The following is a 23,230-nucleotide window of genomic DNA, read 5'->3' as shown; positions in this document are numbered from 1 at the left end:
GTAGGTAAATTAGTGGTTCTCCAACTGAAGGTCTCAAATGTTATTGAGCTATCATTCCCAGCAGTCGTAGCTACCAGAACAAATGGTTAGGGCTTTGAGTGACTGTAGTCTAAGAACATCTGAGACCTTAAGATAAATACTGAGCATCTTGAGGACCTCTGAGATGCATATAGCCTCTATGCTAAGAAGCACTATGCCTCTGTATATCAGTATGTCTTGTGCATCTCTGTGTCTTCACATATAGCAACAACAGAGGAAGACAATGAGATGCTGGTCAGGAGCAGACCTGCCATCTGATCTTGAAGCAGCATGAAATAAATAAGTCTTTAATGCTGACTTGATAGCCTTTAGGAAGAAAAGAATTAAACACCCATGCCCTTTCTTCACTCCCACTTGATCCCAATGCAAGAAATTAGAGGAGTCTCTATGTGGTTTCCAGATTGTCTCCACATGAGTTGGAGAGCACTCCATTTAAAGCAGTGGCATTCTGCAGAGGAGTAATGAACATTACTTTGTAACAATGCAGAGAAAACACAGCCAGTTGCACAACAAACTGTTCTGCATAGAGCTGAAAGAAAGAGGATTCTGTCTCTATTGTCTGTTTTATCATCAAAGCAGGGTTTTCGGGGTACAGCTGAGTGTGACATGTAGTTGGGCTTTCCAGTGGCATTAAAGGAAGATGCAGTCTTCGATATTTTGGATATATTCAGCTGCAGTGGGGGCTGATGACACTGATTTTGCAGGGGTGGTTAATCCATTCTGAGTTTTAGTATGAACATTATCCAAGGGGCTGAGCTCTGTCCTCCAGCTAAGTTCAGCCCCTTCCTTGGCTAACTCTAGTTACATTCAGAATAAAATCCGGAGTGAATTCACTGCCCCTACAAAACTGATATCACCAGCCTGTACTGTTCAGTAGTGTAGCAGAATTGGGATTCATAGGTTCAAAAGGTCAGGGCTTTTAGTATGTGAACATGGATGATGCTCTTATCCCAAACCTCCCTCTTTTTCTAACCAACCTTGGTTCCCCAGGTGTTCTTGGACTACAATTCCCGGAAATCCTGGCCAGTAGAGCTAGTGATGAAGGCTTCTGAGAGCTTTAGTCCAAGAACATCTAGGGACGCAAGGCTGGGAACCACTGCTCTAAAGTTACGTGAAATCCAAGCAGGAGTAGTGGAAGGAGGATGGTAAATTTTCTCAGCAACAATATGTTTTTTTGAGTTACCCCTAGAGCAATGCAATATAGTTTGGAGTGATTTGGTCTCAAACAGGCAATGAAAAAACCATTAGTGTTATATCATTGTTATTCTTGCTAGAACTGGTCCGTTTGAAATAAAGTGATGTTGGGGAAAGTAACTGCTGTGAAATATTTATTTTATTTTATTTTTAATTAAACTTTTTTCTAATCAGGCTCACTAGAGCTTAATTCAGCCAACAGTGCAATTCGTGTTCTTGAATTCCAGACAATGAAGTGCCCAGTTTCTTAAGACGGTTTGAAGACATTCCGTTTTAATGAGGAGTGAGTATAGTTTTGTAGTTCTCGAAACATGTCCTTCCAAAACTAAGCAAGTGTATCGGGGTGAGCAAAAGATGATTCATCTTCATTGGTGTAAAATATAAGTGGGGCCACACTTCAGTTACCTGATCTCTTTCTGATTCCTTTCGTGACATGGAGTTTGTGTTTCAGTTTTTTGAACCTCTTGAGCTGGTGGTCCTGTGCTCTTTGGGGACATGTTGTTTTCCCTTTCCCGCTTCTTGGGCAATCTCAGGAATCTCCAGTCAAAATGCTAAATGTATGAACTGCTACACTGCCCTTTGCCAGCTCGCTATTCCAGGGCTGTCGGTTGACTAGGTAAACCAAATATTTTTATATACACTGCTGCTCTTTTTGTGTCTTTACGTGAGATATCTAAGTACAGTACATGTGCATTGACACATACAAACACACTTGCATACATGGCTCAACACAACTTTCCGATTTTTTTTTTTGTCCTGAGGCTCAAGAAGACATAGAGGTAGGGGCTCTCAGGATGACTCCCTGTGCGTCAAAATTTACCACCACATCTCTGCATCGATTCTTTATGGAGAGGTTCTGTTTTGATACAACTATTGCTTTCTGCAAGGCCCTGCATTTCCTCCAATGTCATGGCTAAGTTGACCTTGACGGTCACAGAGAAATGTTGCAAACTGCCCAAAGTCACACACACAGTGAGTCATCAGGATCAGTTGGGATAGGAGCCCAGAAAGCTTCTGGTTCAATTACAAAAGTGCATGAAATGGGTTGGAAAAGAAGAAAAATTAGAAATGGCAGCATGAACAGATGAAAAAGAGCCAATCCTTTGATCAAGCAAAGAACTAAAAAAAATTCAATTGTGCTTTATGGAAAGTTGGGATGGTGCTAATGGAATAATTATTTGACAGATCCCATGGCCAACAGAATGGAATGCATCTTTAATACCTTTGTTAGCTTCATTTTCCTTCTCACTTTTGCACTGAAACATTTCCCCTTGCACCATGCCCCCAATTCAGCATCTGGATTCCAGACACCCAGCTGTATCCAGGCACATAACTTCGTATTTCACATAAGAGAGATTCCAGTGGCTACTTTGATTTAAAGCTGGTATAGGAAAAGAGATCCACTGGAAACTGTATAATGCAATTAAGCCAAAGTTCTTTCATGTCTGGATTATCAATTCTTTCCTTTTAGAAGGTGCTGGAAAGGCTATGAAATGTTTTCTGATACTTCTGGCATTCTGTAGCAGTAGCAACTTTGAGATAAACCTCAGAACTGAGAAATGTCATGCAACTAAATTATAGTATCATTCATCTGTGGAAAAATAATGCAGTGGACAATACAGTGGGGTCTTGACTTGAGAACTTAATCCGTATTGGAAGGCGGTTCTCAAGTCAAAAAGTTCTCAAGTCAAATCTGCATTTCCCATAGGAATGCATTGAAAACCATTTGATCCGTATCTGCTCTTTTCCGTCCATAGAAACTAATGGGAAGCTGCTATTCCGCCTTCGACCACTAGAGGGGGATATTTTGTTTCTTTTTTTCTTAGGTCAAGAAAGGTTCAGGGAAGGCAGGGAAAATACAGTCCAGGCAGTACAGTACCAGGCAGTCCGAAGACTGTCTCCCAATCCACTCTCTAAACGCTGGGAGGAGCGAGGAAGCAGACAGGCACCCTTTTCACTGGCCAACGGTTAACTGAAAGTTCAAATTTTGCACTTTCCCTGCCTCCCACGTGGTTTTTTTTTCAGTTCTTAACTCAAATCTAAGTACTTAAGTCAAGTCAATATTTTCCTATGAGAGCGGTTCTTAAGTCAAAATGATCTTAACTCGAGCCGTTCTTAAGTCAAGACCCCACTGTATTGTTTCAACCTGGGAATTTCTGTGTTGTGTAACTAGATCTTTAAATTTGAAGCAAAGGACTAGATACAAAAAAGAATCACAATTCCATATACTGGGGTAAAGAATCAAACTGCCCACATAGGATACAGATGAATTACTTCAGGTTGTAAATCAGACTTTAGCTATGGCTATAATTTCATCTGTATTTTTAAGATTCACATATTTTCTGATCAGCAAACCCAGGACATGCATGGGAAACATTAAAATGCAAACCAGCAGAAAGGAGCTTTGGTGCATATTTAAGTCAAAGAAAAATTCTTGCCTGGTGTGCATATTGGCTTTTAAACACAGTATTTTCAGATTTTCTTTTACTACAATTCCCATAATACTTTATTCTAGATGTTCCACCTGATGGTCCTGCACCTACAGGCACCTAAATGTGGATCACCTGGAGAAAAAAGTCTAGCTAGAAAGAGGTAACTTCTTCTCTCCAGCCTGTGTGAATCTAAGAAGTTTAAGTCCTGACCGAGATCTTCCAAGTGCAGTCCTTACAACGGAGGAGCAGTTGTACTGGCTCTGTCATTTTGTGTGTGAACTACTGTCACAAAGCAGTGGGAAAGGTCATACATTGTGGGATTCCAAGACTGGGTGTCAAAAAAAGGTCCTTTTTCTAAGTTCTGGTGATCCCCTTGAGCACCTGCAAAAGGAGGGCAAAGGAGGACACTGATTTCCATACCATTTGCTGAGTCTTTAGGAAGCTGGTGAATTCTAGCAGACATGCTTGAGGAGTGGAGTTTTCAAGGCTTTGTTCCATCAAGGAAGAACAAATGCTTGGGGGGGGGGGGTGTTATCTTTTTGCATTACAGCTCTCTGAGTCCCCCAGCTGGGGTAGCCCTTGGCCATGTAGACGGGGTGATTATTTTGGGATTTGTAATTTAAAAAAAAAATCATTCTCCCCCCCCCCCCCCAAGATCTAAGAATTGCTTATGATGGATGACCCTGAAGCACATCTTGTCTCTGCATGCACCTCTAGTTTTTAAAGGGGTTTGGAGTCTTAAATTTGGCCAGTCTGTTTGAGGACTGATCAGACCTAGCACACATTGTAGAATACAGTCGATCTATTTTATAGCTCAGCGGTTTAGGTATCTTGCTTTGGAGCTAGAGTTTGGGAGCTTGATTCCCCCCCCCCACACAGCTCCTGGAATAAGAGCAGGGGCAAGCTGCACTGTCCCAGGAATGGTAAACCACTTCTGAGTATTCCCTACCTAGAAAACCTCAGAAAGGCTCACCATAAGTCAAAATCGACTTGATGGCACACAATAATTATTATCTGGGCCAAGGCATGATTTATGGAAGTCAGAATATGAGCAGTTTTTTGAAATGAGCTTTGGTGCTGGTTTAGCAGTCTCCGGATTATTCTGCTGTACTTTAAACCAGTGGTCCCCAACCTTGGGCCTCCAGATGTTCCTGGACTTCAACTCCCAGAAATCCTGGCCAGCAGAGGTGGTAGTGAAGGCTTCTGGGAGTTCTAGTCCAAGAACATCTGGAGGCCCAAGGTTGGGGACCACTGCTTTAAACTATACAAACAAAAAGCTTGAGGTATGTGTAGGGGGGTATATTACATTATGTGGCCAAAGCCAACATAGAATCTTGTGGTACATGTCACTGATGGATTTACTGTATTGTGGTATCTGTTTTTGTGGACAATGGTTGTTTCATGAGATGCATGAATTTACGTTGTATAATGCGATGCACACATGGGGGAGGGGTGATAAACAGTGAAATTAGATGACCCTTCACAAAATGGCTGCTGGTTTCTTGTTTTGGTAGTAGGGCTCATGTTACAGTGCCTATGACAATTGGTGAGTACATTTGTTTTGAGTTCATATAACAGCTATAAAAATTATTTATACATTGGTCTTTGCGGAACATCAGTGAAAGCAAGTTAGGAGTAAAAAGACAGTGAATGCTTGTGTTAGGCATTCTTCAGTCTCAAGAGACTATGGTAACGTGCTCTGTATGGAGGATTTGGAACAGTGTCTAGTGTGGCTGAAAAGGCCAGTTTGAGAGTGACAGTCCCTTCCACACTGAAGACAAATACTATTTGTCCCCTGTCCAGCTCCCTGGTTTTGCTGGTTTCAGAACTGCCTCTTTGCCTCAGCCTGCTGGACAAGGGTCTCTTCAAATTGGGAGAGGCCATGATGCACCGCCTGCCTCCAGGATGAATGCGCAGATGTCAAGGTTTCCCATCTGTTGAGGTCCATTCCTAAGGCCTTCAGGCCACTTGCAGATATTTATTTATTTATTTTATTTATATCCCGCCTGTCTAGCCACTTAAGGCCACTCAGATATCCTTGTATCACAGCTGTGGTCACAGCGGGAGCTGGGGCGATTTCCTTGCACTAATTCTCCATACAGGTGATCTTTTGGAATTCAAACTCAGCCATTCTCATGGCTAAGCCAATGTAGACGTCACTGTTTCTGTAATGTATACATGCTAAAAATTTCAGCTTCTTCTAGGACTACTCTATTTCGAATTTTGTCCTGCCAGGTGATACCAAAAATATGTCAGAGACAACGCATGGCATGTGGAAAGTGTTCAGCTTCCTCTCCTGCCATGCACAAAGGGTCCAGGACTCATTGCAGTACAGCAGTGTGCTCAGGACACAGGCTCTATAGATCTGGATTTTGGTATATGCCGTCAGCTTATTAAGCCATACTCGCTTTGTGAGTCTAGAGAACATGGTAGCTGCTTTGCCAATGCGTTTATCCAGCTCAACATCTAGGGAGAGACATTGTTTAGCCAAGGTACACAAATTCATGAACAACCTCCAGTTCTTTTGTAGAGATGGTAATAGAGGGAGGTGAGTCCATCCCCTTGCCCATGACTTGTGTTTTCTTCAGGCTGATTGTTAATCCAAAGTTTTGGCAGGCCTCGCTAAAGTGATTCATGAGTTGGTGGAGATCTTCAGCAAAGTGGGTAACAATGGCTGCATCATCGGTGAAGAGGAAGTCCCCCATGCATTTCAGCTGGACTTTGGTCTTCACGCTCAATCTAGAGAGATTAAAGAGCTTTCTATCTGATCTAGTCCAGAGATAGACACCTTCCGCTGCAGTTCCAAAAACATGCTATAGCATGACAGCATGTTACCTGTGTCCACTGCTGTCTGTATCTGAGAACACAGCTGAAGCCAATAATTGTTGGAACATCTCCTGGCAACCTGTTGGACTTTGCTATGAGCACGTCGAACAGCCTGCAAGTTGCACTCACTAGGATAGGCTTTGTATGCCGCTAGAGCTCTCCTTTTATCCTCGATGGGTGGCATCAACTCCTCTGAATGGGCTTTGAACCAGTCGGCTGTCTTTTTGGTCTTCTTGCCAGATGTGGACAAGGCGGTGTTATAAACAGTGTTCTTGAAATGTTCCCATAATTCAGGTGCATTTGTATCAGCCGGGCCTGGAAGAGTTTTCTTAGACGCTTGGGCAAATTCCTCCACTTTTCTTTTATCTCGAGTCTTGCTGATGTCAATGCGTGGTCTTTGTTCATTTTTCATGTGATACAATCTCTTTGCTCACAGTTTTATTCTACTGCACACCAGGAAGTGATCAGTATTGCAATCAGCACTTTGGTAACTGTGTGTGATCATAATACTAGGAAGGCTAGAACATCTAGTGAGGATCAGATCGAGCTGATGCCAATGCTTGGATCTTGGATGTCTCCCGGAAACTGTGTTGAAGCTTTGTATTAAAGAACGTATTGCTGACACAAAGACCATAATACCAGCAAAACTCCAAGAAGCGTTGGCCATTTTCGTTCATCTTCCCAATGCCAAAACAGTCTAGAGAAGTGGTCCAAGAATTGTGATCAGCACCAACTCTAGCGTTAAAGTCTCCGAGAATGAACAGTGGTTCTCTCTCAGGGATTTTTCTGATGGTAGCTGCCAGATCATCGTAGAATTTGTCTTTGGCTTCTGTTGTGGACCATAGCGTTGGTGAATATTCATTAATGAGGGTGACCAGTCCCACTGATGAGTGGAGCTGCAGAGACAGGATTTTTTCACTCCCCACAGTAGGTGGAACAATGGATCTCAGCATAGTATTTCTGACCGCAAAGCCAACACCATGTTCCCTGGTCTTATTCAGTGGTTTTTCCTGCCAGAAGAATGAGAAGTTTTTTTCTTAGACAGATCCCATGGTCTATTTCCTACAGGTCATCAGAAAAGCCAGGGGTCATTGTCCGAACATTCCAGGTGCCAGAATGCTTGTAAATGATTAGATTTCCAGCTGGCAAAATGATTTTTAAATGTTTTTTTTTCTTATGCTTTCTTCTAGATGCTGTAAACAGTGTACATGAGTAATTAGCTGATTAGTAAATGTAATTTTTGTTTGTCCTAACCTTTAGCTCTGAAAGCCTGTATGCACAGTGGCCAATTTGTGCTGTTGCAGCTTAATAAGTTTCCATCTGTATCTATTTATAACATTTCCTCCATTGTTGCTGACCAAATTGGCAGTTTTGCAATGTGCAATTAATATCTAGAATTAATAACCTCAGGCCCTTGAAAATGTAAACATCGGGAACTCAGTATAGCTAAAGTGGAGAGCTTCAAATTACGTCTTGTCTCACTCAAGCTTAAATAATAGCCGTACAAATCCTCAGTGCCCATTAAGTTCACCACTAGTCGATTTTTTTTGTTTGTTTGCTTGCTTGAAATCCACAGTGATTGATTGCACATAATACATACCCAATGGATATGTGCCTTTGGGATCACATCACTTAACTACATGCAATAAATCAATAATTTAAATGTTTGAATCTACATAAATATTTCAGGGGGATGATCTTAATCAAAAGGCATCTGATCTTGTCTTCTGAATACATCTATCTCTTTCATTGGACAGCCAGCTGTGACCGCTGAAACCAGAATGGATTTTGCCATTTGCTGTGTAAGCTAGAGCTGAGCCACTATCAGGGAAAAAGGAAAGTCGAATTTGATAGAAGTTTTCCAATACTAAGTGCATAGCCATTTCTTCTTTGACCTAAGCACCTATAATGCCCCCTGAAAAGATGGGCTGCAGTCCATGAAGCTTGCTAGTCTTTAAAGTATCAGCAGACTCTGTTGTTTCTGTGACAACAGACTAACAAGGCTGCCCCTTTGAGAATTTACAAAATTCCTATGGCTTACATTTCCCACATGGGAAGGTCCCTTTGCTGCAGCTTTAAGCCTTTTGCATATCCTGTCTTTACTCCATCGCCACAGTCAAACTTGGAATTAGTGACAGTGACAAAATACAGGCTAAACAACATGAAGTTAAAAGACTTGCAGGGTTTGATGCCATAGGATACTAACGTTATGGTCCCCAAAATTCTAATCTGGCTCAGATTTTAGTCTACTGTATATGAAAGAAACTCCTGCTCTCCCACAGTTTCATTAATATCAACCATTCTCGTAGATGGTCAGATAATATGGAGGAAAAGCAAGCTTGTCTTCCCTCTCTTACCTGATACCTAGAACATGGCTATGTCTGCATATCGCCTGCTGGGATGCTAAGAATATGGTTTCCCTTGTATCAAGAGCACTGACAAATATGTGTTTCTCAATGCTACCAATGCTTGACATGCGGCCATAACAGCATACTACACACAAGAGACTCTTATCTCCCTTTCTTATTTGCCTTCCACTCAAGTATGAGGAAAGTAATCAAGGACAGGACAGGTTGGTGCACTCTGGGAGTTGTAGTACAAGAAACAACTTCTCCCATCCATTCATGGGCAGCAGAGGAGGACGTAAGATTGGGATGCTTCCTCCTCTCTTTGCAAGTGTAGGTGAGAAGACCCATTTTCATAGCATATGGTAATGCAGGGAGTTCCCTTAACAAACAAGCCCATATAACGTACTGCTGGAGGCTAGTTTGCTTAACCCTCAGTCTGGCTGTTAATGGAACAGATGCCTTTGTGAAACACTCCTTATTTGTTTGCTTTCCCTTCTGTTTCCAAAGGCAATGCAGGGTATGTGAACTGCAGCTGTCAGGAAGGATAACAACCCAGGCATTCTTCTTTGGTGCTAGGCTCTCAAGCAGCCCCCTGGCCTTCTTCCTTGCCACAAAGGACCTGCCCACCAAGAAGCTGTCTCAATGTCCAGCTGTCTCTGGATACATGCTGCTCTTACATGCCATCAAGTCACTCTGGGTTATGGCAACCTCACAAATTCCTGACTCCAAAGCATCCTCTCACTGGCAGTCCTGCTCAGGTCTTGCAAAGTCAGTTGTGCCAACTCTCCAATGATGGAGAGACAGAGAGTTGGATGGACAGACAGGCGGACAGACAGATATATTTAGAAGAGAATTTGTCGCACTTTGTTCTTCATAGGCAGTTCCAAGCATCACAAATCTTTGCTTGTTCAGAATAAAATAAAATAAAATAATGTGGGAGAAACAGAAGTAGATGGAACTCCTTGACACAAGATGTGGTGATGGCATCTGGCCCAGATGCCTTTAAAAGAGGATTGGACAGATTCCTGGAGGAAAAGTCCATTGCACGTTACAAGCCATATTGGGGATGTATAATCTCCAGGCCAGATGCAGGGGAGGGGGATCAGGAGACAGGGATCTAGTTGTCTCGTGTGCTCCCAGAGGCATCTGATGGGGCCACTGTGAGATACAGGAAGCTGGACTAGACGGGCCCTTGGCCTGATCCAGCAGGGCTCTTCTTAGGTCCTTACGTATTTGTCCAGTTAGGTTCAGGACTCGTAGTGCTTGAACTGTTACCCATTTGGCTTTGAATCTTGTGATATTTAGCCATGCATGTTATCCATCCAATATGATGTAGTAGATGGAGTGACAGACTCAGGAGACCTGGGTTTGAATCCCTGCTCAGCCATAGAAGCCCACTGGTGGCCTGGAACCTTAAAATATCTCACTTACCTTGAAGGCCCTAATACTAATACTAATAATACTAATAATACTAATAATACTAATACTAACACTACTACGACTACTACGACCACTACTACCACCACCACCACCACTACTACTACTACTACTACTACTACTACTACTACTAATAATAATAATAATAATAATAATAAATGATGATGATGATGATGATGATGATGGTGATGAAGAAGATGAAGTTTTTTGTTAGTTTTATTTTTTATTATTATTTGTTTTATTTATATGCTGCATTTCTCCCAACAAGGGACCCAAAGCAGCTCAAAATATTAAAATTCACACAATTTAAAAACACAGCAGTTTAAGTATTAAAAGATAAATTAAACAATGTATGGTTTAAAATACAATTAAACGATTAAAACATGAAAATATTTTTAAAAATTAAAATTATCTACTAAAATGGGGTTCAGGGATTCAGTTATAATTGTTAAAAGCCTCCCTGAAGAGATGGGTCCTTAACTTTTTCTGAAAGGATAACAGGGAAGGGGCCCTCCTGATCTCCTGAGGAAGAGCATTCCATAGCCTGGGAACTGCCACTGAGAAGCCCCTCTCCCGTGTCCCCATCAGCTCTGCTAGTGCTGGCAATGGGACCGAGAGGAGGGCCTCCTCTGGTGATCTCCTAGGGTGGCTACACAATGTTGTTTCTGACCTAATGGCACAGAAAAACAACAAATGTGCTGAGTTAGGGTTATTGTGATTCCCAGTGTGGTTGGTTTTAATCTCGACTTGGCCATGGAAACACATAGGAGAAGTGGAACTGGTAAACCATTCCTTAAATATTTCACTTACCTTGAAAACCCTATGGGGTCACTATAAATTGGTTCTGACTTGATGGCATAGAACACACACGCGGGGCTGTTGCATCTTATTTCTAGAAACCCCTCGTTTTAAACATTTATATGGCAGGTGTCTATGATATGATTCTATCCATGCTGGAAGTTGCTGTACCTATTGTATTTAGTCAATACATGTGGGTGCAAATTATGTTTTAGGTGAATTTTGGAAAAATTGGCAAAATCCACTGATGATATCCTTAGGCTAGGAAGAATTTGAGCTTTAAAATGCTTGAATAGAGAAGAAAGTAAAGGTAATATATTTTCCCAGTCTGCAAACTGTACACTATGGAATTTTTTAAAAGAAAAACTACACCTTCAAAGTGGTTAGATTCTTCTCCATCCCATGTGTAATCTTGATACCTGCATGCTAAGCAGTATTTCATTTTGTCTCCAGTCTCCCACTTGGGTTGTGTTTAACTGTAGGTCTCATGGTCTGCAGACCACGTAGAAACTGGGGAACTTTTCTGACTTCCTTGATTCCCTTCCACCATTTCTTGAGCTATGTGTCCTGTGAAGGATTGTAGAATGAATGTCTGAAAGCCTGCACACTTCTTTGGAATTTTTAGTTGGTCCTAGTAAAGGTATACAGTGTGGTAATAGTGATGGATTCGGACTCTGGAGCTTAGGTTTCAAATACCCACGTAGCTATGGAAACTCGCCGGGCGAGTACAACTGGTAAAACCACTCCTTTAATATCTCACTTACTTTGAAAGTCTTATTATGGACATTGTGACAAGTCAGTTCTGAGTTGATGGCACAGACCTAACTAAGTAGCAAAGGTATTGTCTGCCTATGGTCTTTACTGATTTATGATTAAAAAGAAGGTCAAAGTATTTTTTTTAATTGTTTTAAATTGTGCTCCAAGCATTGAATATTCTGTGGCATAAAACATGAAATGAAAAAACCCCTCAAGTAATGAGACCATACTTCCCCTGTAACTATAAAAGCAACTAAAGCCATCGCTCCATAAGACGCACCTTTCCATAAGACACACCAATTTTTTTAGGAGAAGAAAACAGGAAAATATGATCTGTTTTCTTCGCTCCATAAGACGCACAGACTTTCCACCCCCCTGTTTTGTGGGAAAAAAGTGCGTCTTATGGTGCGAAAAATACGGTATACTGTGAAAGGAACGAAATTAACCTTTGTTACACTAAAGATGCAATGTATTTCAGATATGACTTAGTCATTACAAAAATAGAATTCATTTCAAGTTATTCTTCGTAACTATTTTTCCCCATCCCTCTTCTAGGCAAGGTGTGAGTCTCTCTCTCTCTCTCTCTCTCTCTCTCTCTCTCTCACACACATACACACACACACACACACACAGAGAGAGAGAGAGAGAGAGAGAGAGAGAGAGAGAGAGAGAGATTAGAAAAACACGTTTAGAAACACAGGATGTTGGACATGAGTTACTTTTCAAAATGGTGACAGTCTGCCCTGGAAAGGGGAAAAATATATGAGAGGGTTCGGTTTTAGGGACTTCTGTCACACCCAATAAAGATTGAGACTGATTTAGCTCTCCAACATTGTCTTCATTTATTAACAGTTCAACATTAACATCAACTTGCTTCTGAACTGGGTTTAACGTCTCTTGCTGTCTGAACCTTGACGGCAAGGGTGTCCAAACATTAGAAACAAAAGGGTTAGTTTCTTCAAAGTTCCATGGTCCCGATAATATTTTCTCTGAGACCAGCGGTTCGCCTCCTTCTTCTTCAGTACCTAGGAGTGGTAGGGTCTCCTCATCTCCGCTCCACCCCCAGAATGGGGAACCCTCTCCCGGACTGGCCAGCCACTGTCTTCTGGAGCTCTGCGACAGGCCATGCCTTCTTGTTCTCCAATTCCTTCGCCACCGCCTCTCTCTCCTCTCGTAGACGTCGCCGCCACTCCTTCGCCTCGGTCTCTCCCCAATAAGAAGGGCGAGCTTGTAACCCTTGTCGTCAGCGTCTTTCAGCCTCCTCGTGCGGTACCTTAACCTGCTCCCATTTTCCTGTCCAGGGATCCTGGACCCAGATCATTTCCCAACCGCCTGGGATTTCTTCCCGCCTTCCCCTTATATCTCCAGTCCCCGCCTCTATCGACTCTCTCCCTTTTCCTGCCAGAACTCCCCCAGACACCGCTGACATGCTTAACCCTTTCATTTCATGCACCAAATCCTGTGTGTCTACCCCTTGATGTTTCTGACCCTTTCCTTTGCTTAACTCCTTCAATTCTGTGGTGTCCACCTCCTTGCTTTCCTTTCTAGGGGGAGAAGGTGGGGGAGAAGTCTGGGTCTCCTTAGATTGAGCTCGGAGCGACGACACTCCTACATAAGCTTCCTGCCCCTGGCTGGGAGTCTTACAATATACTGTAGGGAAACAGCCTATATCATGGTGGCTGTGGATAATGGCAGTCATAATCTGATATGTCCTGAAGGTACCAGTTTGAGAAAGGATGGATTTAGAGATACGAAGACCTTCTGGAGAAAGGCAGCAGAACCTTATTTTATGCATGCATTTTATTCCACTAGATATCACCCTCACCAAAAAAACTAGTAACTTGGGGATAAGAGGGGGAGTTCCCTAAGGCAATAACTTCTTCTTTTGCACAAAATAAGTTGTGATTTTTCTAATAGCAGCAAAATCCATAACAAAGTGAAGCGGTCTCTGATGGAGGTCCTCACTGTGCTGACTGAGCTGAGAGAAAAATGTTTGGTGGACAAGAATGTTCAACAAGAATAGGTCCAAGAGAAGCAAGAACTCTGTGTCAGGAACAGCTGACATCCGCAGCTGGGCAGAAGACGCAGCAGCTGATGGTGGTTTGACAGGCAGAGGTGACAAGCAGAGCTGGGCAAGAATGGATGTTCATGAATACACACATGGATTTACAAAACACACAAACACACAAACGTTAAAACACATGGAGACACTCAGAAAGACACATACAACCATACTTCCTTTGCCTCTTTCCCATTCATTCCCTCCACAACTCTGGCACAAAATTAGAAACATTCCTCCTGGATGCTACTTCTTTCTATGCCTGCTTTCAATGCTGAGTGGTCCATTTATTCGCGACCATCCATGCTTTCATTTCAAACCACCCACCCATGCTAATTAAAAAGAAGAGCCCCTAACATAGATCATTGAGAGAGGTGATCTCTCCCCTGTTGAGCAGGGAAACAAGCCTTTTAGACTTACAAACTCCTGTGTAACATTTTCAGGATGTAACCAATAAAAGAAGATGCCAAGGCATAAAAATATATACTGTATGTATACAGTATTTCCTGTCTCCCTAAAAAGAGAAGAACATGCGGAGGAGATGGAAAGAAAACAGAAAAAGATTTACCTGGAAAGCTACAATACCATACATGTTTTCCCAGGACTGAAAATGAAGCCACGGAGTCTTCTTTGGCAAGCATTAGGTGACATAAGAATGAGTTTCATTTTTAAAAGAATATTGTCCAGTATTCTGGTGCTCCTGGAGAGTGTGTAGAACAGTCTGTTCTGTTCCTCCATGACTGTCACATGTGCAGGAAGGAGCCTGCCAACTCCCTGCACAAGCAGAAAGTCCTGTTGGAGACCAGAAGACAATCTCCAGGTTGCGTAACTGGAAGTCAGGGATCGGAGGAAGAATTGTGGAGCTTCTGCAAAAAAACCGAGCAGGACATAGCCATTTTCTACCTCATCCTCACCTGTCCAGATCTAATCAAGCCCACTGGCCAAGGCCATCCCCTTCTCCACAGCCACCTTGGGTTGTTTTAAGGAGAAAAGCAGGGTAAAAATATTTTAAATAAATAAATAAAATAAATAATAGCTATTCCAGCAATGTATGCAGAGGTCTACTGTAGCTTCATGAAAGTCACTACAGGGGATCACAGCAAAGATTTCCAAGTCGTCCATTTCCCATTATTTAAAGAAAAGCATTGGACACAGGAGAAGGTTTGGCCTCCTGAGATCCAGGAATGGGCATGTGGTTGTGTCTCCACCACTTGATGCCCTTTCCTGAAAACCTAATAAAGCCAAAGGTGGTGCTGAGCTCTGCACAGTTGCAGGGAAATATCTGAAGCAGCTGAGCACCAGAAGGAAACAAACTCCCAACATATCCAGTTGCCCTGGGAAAACTAACTAAACATCCAGGTGAAAATTCATGGCCCTGCTTACAGTTCTTCCAACCCTTCCCTTTTTATCCCGTCTGCTACTGATGATGATGATGTACCATCAAGTCAATTCTGACTTATGATGACCTTTTTCAGAGTTTTCCAGGTGGAGAGTATTCAAAAACGGTTTACCGTTCCCTCCTTCTGGGGGGACCTGGGACAGTGCACTTTGACACAGGCTGGGTCTACTTGCAGGAGACACAGTGGGGAATCAAAGTCCTAGCCTTTGACCCCACAGCCAGAAACCTAAACCACAGAGCTGTCCAACCAGCTTTGACTGTTCTGCTAATTACTGCAAAAGTCCTGCCCATTCCAGAAGGAGTACGTACTGCAGAGTCACTTCCAAGCCCATTGACACAATCAGTGATGTCATCAAGTCTATTAGCTGGAGCATCATTGCTACTCAGAAAAGACAGGGTTCCCCACTATGTCACTTTTCTAGACTGCAGCTCCCAGAGTAGGCCAGCCAGGTGTAGGTTTTTCTGGGAGTTCTAGTCGAAAATAGCAATGGTTCCCATCTCTGCTATCTCTAGAAGCAATCAGGAATGGCAGTAGCAGATGATGCATTAGCTCATGCAGTGGGAATAAAGGACTGTCAGAGCACAATTTTGTCCACGGTAAATCCCTCCTATTTGGAAACAATAGCTTTTATCCCTAGGAGAACAGTGAAGCACAATTCACGCCATTGTATTGATTTGCATGTTCCGTATCGATCAGTTGTCTCTCTGCAGTCTTCAGACAGCCAGACTTTAGGGAAACAAAGGTATGACATATTGCAGGAGTGAAAGGTTTTAACAATGCCACGAGAGCTCCAATTACCTGGTAGCACACAAACTGCCAATCTATTATAGTCCATTCTCTTGTTATTAATTAGGCTTCTCTGAGTCAGTCAATTATGCCACTCTGCCAATGTTCTCATTGTCTCCCTATTCTATTTGCTAGCAGTAAGCTTTCTTGTTCTAATTAAGCCAGGTTGGTTGGCTCTTCTTTTCAGAAGAACCTTAGAAGGCCATGGTCAGCACATAGCCTGAGACTGTATGATGGACTCACGCAGCTCTCCACTGGATGAGATGTGAGTACACATTCATTCCATGGTTCAGCCATGGTCTTCGTAGAGTTCCTTTCCTGATCCCAAAGGCAAAGAAACTATAATGAATGGGGGGGGGGCGGAAGGATATAAGAGTTGAGGGTGAGGCAGTCATGTATGGACCATTTTCCTGGGAAAATGGAGAAGGGCTGTAGCTCAATAGGAGAGCATCTGTGTCATATGGAGGAGGTCCTGTCTTTAGTCCCCAGCTTTTCGATATAGGGCTGGAAAAACTCCAGGTTGAAACTCCAGAAAATTAGTTCCAATCAATGATAACAATACTAGCCTGGGAAACCCAATCTGTTCATCTACTAGGAGGCAACTTCCTATAGTCTCTATGATTTTGCAAGTGAATATGAGTCTCTCTTGAATAGGAAGTGTATGTGTTGCATTTTCTGACACTCTTCTTTTGAATATATTTCCACAAACAGCTCAAATCTGGGAGAGGATAATTGCTAGCTGATTAGACAATTCCAGTAAGCAATCCGTGAATCCCATTCTGCAACTGAAATCAAGGCTGGAAGGGTGTGAAAATTAACAAAGCTCAGGGCGTTGGCCTATTGTCCTAGCCAATAGCCGTCCCCCACTGGTTTGCCTACACAAAACAAGCAATGTGGCAAAGCCACAGTCTGATTTCGTATTTCTCAAATATTCACTGGGCACATACATGGTTTCCTTGCCCTAAACTCACTCCTGTTTGGTTAGTTAGGCATCCTTCAGTCTTGGAAGATGATGGTAACGTGCTCTGTATGGAGGACTTGGAACAGCGTCTAGTGTGGCTGAGGAGGCCAATTCAAAAGTGACCATCCCTTCCACACTGAGGACAAATACAATCTGTCCTCAATGTGGAAGATTTTGTTGTTTTCTTGACTGCCACTTTGCCTTGGCCTTCTGGACAAGGGTCCCTTCAAATTGGGAGAGGCCATGATGCAACACCTGCCTCTAGGCTGAATGCTCAGATGTTAGGGTTTCCCATCTGCTGAGGTCTGTTCCTAAGGCCTTCAGATCTCACTTGCAGATGTCCTTGTATTGCAGTTGTGGTCTCCCTCTGGGACAATTTCCCTGCACTAATTCTCCATACAGGAGGTCTTTTGGAATCTGACCATCAGCCATTCTCACGACATGCCCAAGCCAACGTAGACATTGCTGTTTCAGTAATGTATACTTGCTAAAAATTCCAGCTCATTCTAGGACTACTCTATTTGGAACTTTGTCCTGCCAGGTGATACCAAAAATGCATCAGAGGCAACGCATATGGAAGGTGTTTAGCTTCCCCTCCTGTCATGCACAAAGGGTCCAGGACTCATTGCAGAAGAAGAATTGTGTCCTGTGACATGTATTTAAAATGGCTTATATAATATTTAGAGTACTGATAGAGAAACTGAAACAACAGAGATGCAAACCTGGAGTTTGGAGTCAGAAGGGAAGTAAATTTGTTTCTGTACATTCTTCCTCTTAAAAACACTGATGCCAGATACCTGCATAGGTATTCTAATAATGTTGATTTCAATATTATTCGGCATCCGAAAATAACTGGACATAGCCAGCCTTTTAGAACTCCTGTTTGATGAGATGCAAACAAATCCAAGGTATTAGCATTTGGAATTCCATAATATTTAAAAGTGTGAATTCTGAGCTCTTGTGCTTTTGAGTAGCAGATTTTAAAATATCGATTATAATTCTAGCTATTTATGAGAAATCTGTAAACAGGATTTCTTGAAGGGTTCCATTTGGTTCATACTTGCATAATCTGCTGTATGGCTTACATTGATGTGAGTCATGGAACAGAGTGGCACATCCATGTGGAGATGTATGAGAACACTGAATTAAAACTAGTTCTGCCCTGTGCAATAAGAAAACACCGCACACATCCAGACCTGTAATACATCTAAGCCACCACATTCCATTATCTCAGTCAGAATTAAAGATGGAACAAAGTGGGAAAACATCATTTATGATTGTCCAGAAGGCAAATATTATGGTACCAACAGAAGAGGAAAAAAGTGGGCCAGAAACATTTAATTTAGTAGTGCAAAACTTGCTAAACAGATATAGAAAAGGCCTATCATCTATCTCATGATCAAACAAACACTGGACAGAAGGCTTCCAAGAATAATCTCAATAAGCTTGCAAATTATATGTTAATTTGTTCCAACCTAGTAGCTCATGTTGTTGCCGCAGTGCTGAGATGCATTCTAGTCACAGGTGGGCAGAAATCCCCCCTCTGTGTCTTGTGAATAAGAACATGCTATAAACTAGCTTGGAGGAGGCTCTTGAGAGTCCCCTGGACTGCAAGGAGTACAAGCCTATCCTTTCTAAAGGAAATCAACCCTGAGTGCTCACTGAAAGGACAGATCCTGAAGCTGAAGCTCCAGTACTTTGGCCATCTCATGAGAAGAGAAGACTCCTTGGAAAAAACCCTGATGTTAGGAAAGTGTGAAGGCAGGAGGAGAAGGGGACGACAGAGGATGAGATGGTTGGACAGTGTCATCGAAGCGACCAGCATGAATTTGACTCAACTCTGGGAGGCAGTGGAAGACAGGAGGCCTGGCGTGCTCTGGACCATGGGGTCACAAAGAGTCAGACATGACTAAATGACTAAACAACAACAACAACATAAACTTGCATGAATTTTCAGGTGTTCATTAAGACATTTGCTGTCAAGGAGCTTCTATAGTTGATTCTAAGGTCTCCATGGTATTGTGTACCTGGTAAGACCCTACACTGGAAGTGATATGGTGGAGGAAATAATCCATTCAATTTACTCTAGTTCCACATTGTGATGCAGCACTTCATTCCTGATGTTAGGGAAAGCTGGAGCAAGGATAGACCATAGCCAAAAAGAAAGGAGCTGTCCACGGTACTGAAGTAGCATCTATCAACTATGCTTGACCTGCTCCTCTCTGAGGAAAGTACATCATCTGGGCACTTCAAGATCTCCATTGGCTCCTCGTTATTTTCTGGGTGTGGTTCAAAGTGCTCATGTTAACTCCCAGGATGATCTCTAAATCTTTAAGTATCACATTCTTACAAACAGTTCACCCAACCACAGAGACTTGTGGTTGATAATTACTTAATGCCTCAAACTGTCTTTCTCTTCAGGCCTGTCAACTTTCTGTGTCTTCATGAACTACTTAGCAATGTGGGATAAACAACAGTTCATGGGAGCATTAGTATTTCATTCAATATTTCAGGGTTTTTTTTTCTGCTGTGCAAAGCAGAAAGAATTTGAGGAGGTTCAGATTACCCAGCATGAATGAGATGCTGCATTGACAGGAAACATCTCTCTTCTAGATCAGTTCTAAAAAGTTAAGGGCTTGTTAAGTATTCACTGTTTCACTTGCTTCCTTTTCCCTTCTCCCACCCACCTCCACTTACAGCAACAAAAATTATGACAGTGTCACTATGTGAGATGGCACACTTGTACGATTAGGCAAATCAATGGTAGAGTCTAAAATACATACAGTATTTAAAAAGACTATATAAGTGGTATAAGTGTTTTTTTTAAAGTTCCATTTAAACTGTAGAATTCTCCCCACTGAGTCCAGTATCAAACAGGTCTGCTTTATGTTTCTGAAGCACTTGCAGATTTTTCTTTGTCCTTGGAGGCTTTATTATTAATTTTTGTTCTTGCTTTTTGCCCCTGGGAATCTATCAGTTATATTTCATTATTTAAATAGTTAGCCACTTTGTGACTTTTTTAAAAAGTGGATTATATCTATATCTATATCTATATATCTATATATCTATATCTATATATCTGTATATCTGTATATCTGTATATCTATATATCTATATCTATATCTATATCTATCTATCTATCTATCTATCTATCTATCTATCTATCTATCTATCTATCTATCTATCTATCTATCTATCTATCTGTCTGTCTGTCTGTCTGTCTGTCTGTCCGTCCGTCCGTCCGTCCGTCCGTCCGTCCGTCCGTCCGTCCGTCCGTCCGTCCGTCCGTCCGTCTATCTATCTATCTATCTATCTATCTATCTATCTATCTATCTATCTATCTATCTATCTATCTATCTATCTATCTATCTATCTATCAAATAGATAGATAGATAGATAGATGAATTTTAAAAAGTGGATATAAATAAGCCAACAAGCTTAGAAGTAGTTATCTTTGGCAAGATTATAGGTAGACTTTGTTCAGATTCATTTGCTAGGCTGTTAGTTTCATGTAGCAGCTCTTTAGCGACTGTAGCATTTAGATCATTTTAGTCATTTCCCCCCTCCCTCTGAATCATGGTGTAAGGAGGGGGGAGATAAAAAGCAAAGCATAAAAGGCGGTACCCTGAACACATGCCAAGGTTAACACTTGTGCTCTTGAATAGATCAACAAATGACACAGAGCCTATATTCAAAAGCTTAGGGCAGAGCGTGCCAGGCCGAATGTAGGCAGCTGTTGTTTCAGCTCAGCAGTAGGTTGGCATAGGGGCTTCCCAGCGCCTAGTGATTTGCACCGCCATTCAAAACCACACTCATTTCCATGAATCACAATTGCTTAAGAACTGCATGTATAAAACCCAGAGGATAATCTACCATTGTGAGGCAGAGCTCATTACATTATATAGAGGTCTCTTTGGAGGACAGGGTTGGCAAAGAAGATTTCCTGAGCTTGCCATTGCCAGCAGGCATAGGGAGGGGAAAATCACCATTTTGGGCACATTGCTTTACAGAGTAAAATGGGTCAAGGGCCATAGGTTGTTGGTAGAACTCTTGTTTTGCATGCCAAAGGTTCCAGCTTCAATTCCTGTAAATTCAAGGATTAAAAAAAATCTAAGGCAGGAGGTGATGGGAAAGTCCCTTCTCTTTGATCCTGTTAGAGTAGGATGAACCAACCATTTGCATGTATGACAGCTGTGGACAGTCAGACAGGTTCATAAACAGTGACAGTAAAGGAAATAAAGTTTTTGACAGGACAGGAAAAGCAAATAAGGCATAAATGGGAACAAACTGGGATTGCATGAACTTGGATTTTAATTCATTGGGCATGAATTAAAGTTCTTCCCTCCTTGTGTGTTTTCCAGTGGTTTTCCAGGAGACCTCTCCATTTTCACAAATGCTATGAATACAAATGCAACAGCAACTCCTGCTGTGACTGTGCCAGCCATTAGCTAAGTATATACACGATTGAGAGCCAATGTGGTATAGTGGTTAGAATGCTGAACCAGAATTTTGGAGAACCATGTTCTATTTCCCACTTTGTCAAGAAACTAACTTGGTAACTATGGACCAGTAACTCTCAGGCAGTGAATTAATTGTTGTGATAATAAAGCATGGAGGAAGAGAATAATGTATGATGTCTTGAGTTCAATGGGGGAAAGGCAGGATATCAATGTACCAGAGAGAGAGAGGATAGTCCATCCTTCATTCCTGAAGAAAACAATTTCCACTCTCTGTTCAGAGAAAAAGAAGAAGTAAATAGTGAAGGTTGACCTTATCACATTGATGGATGCACAGGTAACTATCCAGCTCAATCTGAACCTGGAATATATGGGAATAGTATGGGCAAGTAGCTGACCTTGGGCTCATCAGGCTGTTGAGATATTGCATTCTTGCTTTCTCTCTTGTGCATTAGTGATTTGTTCTACTCCAAAATTCCATCCGAAGCAACAGCTTCACACGGTCAGTGGATGGATGGATGGATGGATGGGTGGGTGGGTGGGTGGGTGGGTGGATGGATGGATGGATGGATGGATGGTTGGTTGGTTGGTTGGTTTGGTATTGGCAGGTTCTCTTAGAATGTCAGTCAGGAAGCATTTGAACAAAATTAGGAGCATAGCCTATAGGTTACACAACACTTCCCCTGGCATAACCTACAGATGTATAGGAGAGATGAGAAAGAGGCAGGGCCCTGAGGGAGTTGAACAGATGAAGCAGAGGGTGTGAGGGTCTAGATGGAAGGAGAGAGAAGAAGCAAGGGCAAAGGGAAAGAAAAGTGAGTCAAAGCCAGTAGAGCAGAAAAGCGGGCAATCACCTAGCTGATGAAATGCAGTCCATCATTGTAGCCCATTTTCTAGCCTGTCCTTATAGACCTGTTCCCTTTATTGGGTGGCTGTCTTGCTTGTGGGTGTTCGCCTCTTCAAGAAGCATCTGTTGCATTTCCTGCTGAGTTGTGAGATAATCACGATACAGTACTCTGCTGTTTACCAATGCTTGTTAGTACATGCTCTTGGGCAGCAGGGAGGGCCTATGTCAGACCAAAGCAGCTGTCTGCCCAGGTTTCCATCATTGGTACTCCTGGAGGCAGATGTTTGTCTAATGAGCAAAGAGCTCTGGCAACAGTAAAGGGAAACAACTAAGAGTTATCTAAAGCCCGAGACAGCATTTGCTTTGCCTACCTATTCTCTTCCATGAGGTAGGCTACCAAGAGTTGCACAACATCCTGTCAAGGATGAATGATGCAACGCTTGCCATAAATCTCAGCTCATCTTAAAAAATATAATCAGAAAAAAAATCTCTGCATAAGGCAAAGCTATGATCTTGTGTTCCCAACAGAATATCCTCTTAGCTGCTAGTGCTGCAGATCAGGAGGTCTCTTTCCTGCAGACATCTCAGCTTTTACTCCCAACTCCTGTCATATCTCATCTCTAACATGAATCATAGCTATCCCAAGGCAAGATGCTGTCCTTCAGCTTCCTGCCATCCTTAGTATGAACATCATGATACTGATTTGCTGTATTGGATTATTGCAAGAACTTCTGGGACATTGCATGAAAATTCAGTGAAACTTCAAACTGGAGTGGTAGTTTCAATGGCATGGCATCTTCAGTTCCTAGGATTCTATGTGCTTATTCAAGAAAGAAATGACAAATCTGGGAAGTCACGTCCATTGCCCTGCCACTGGCAGATGGGCAGCT

The 23,230-nt window shown here is 42.3% G+C and overlaps 1 protein-coding gene across 21 annotated transcripts in view; it reads left to right on the top strand.

Annotated features, from left to right (window-relative positions):
• The window catches only part of PHACTR3 (phosphatase and actin regulator 3), a 262,718-nt gene that overhangs the window by 14,643 nt on the left and 224,845 nt on the right, over positions 1 to 23,230 (top strand). The gene's annotated exons all lie outside the window — the stretch shown is intronic.

This window comes from Pogona vitticeps, chromosome 4 (genome assembly GCF_051106095.1).
Source record: "Pogona vitticeps strain Pit_001003342236 chromosome 4, PviZW2.1, whole genome shotgun sequence".
Lineage (NCBI taxonomy): Eukaryota > Metazoa > Chordata > Lepidosauria > Squamata > Agamidae > Pogona > Pogona vitticeps.
The sequence above is the reverse complement of the archived record's forward strand: the minus strand, read 5'-3'. Positions and strand labels throughout refer to the sequence as shown.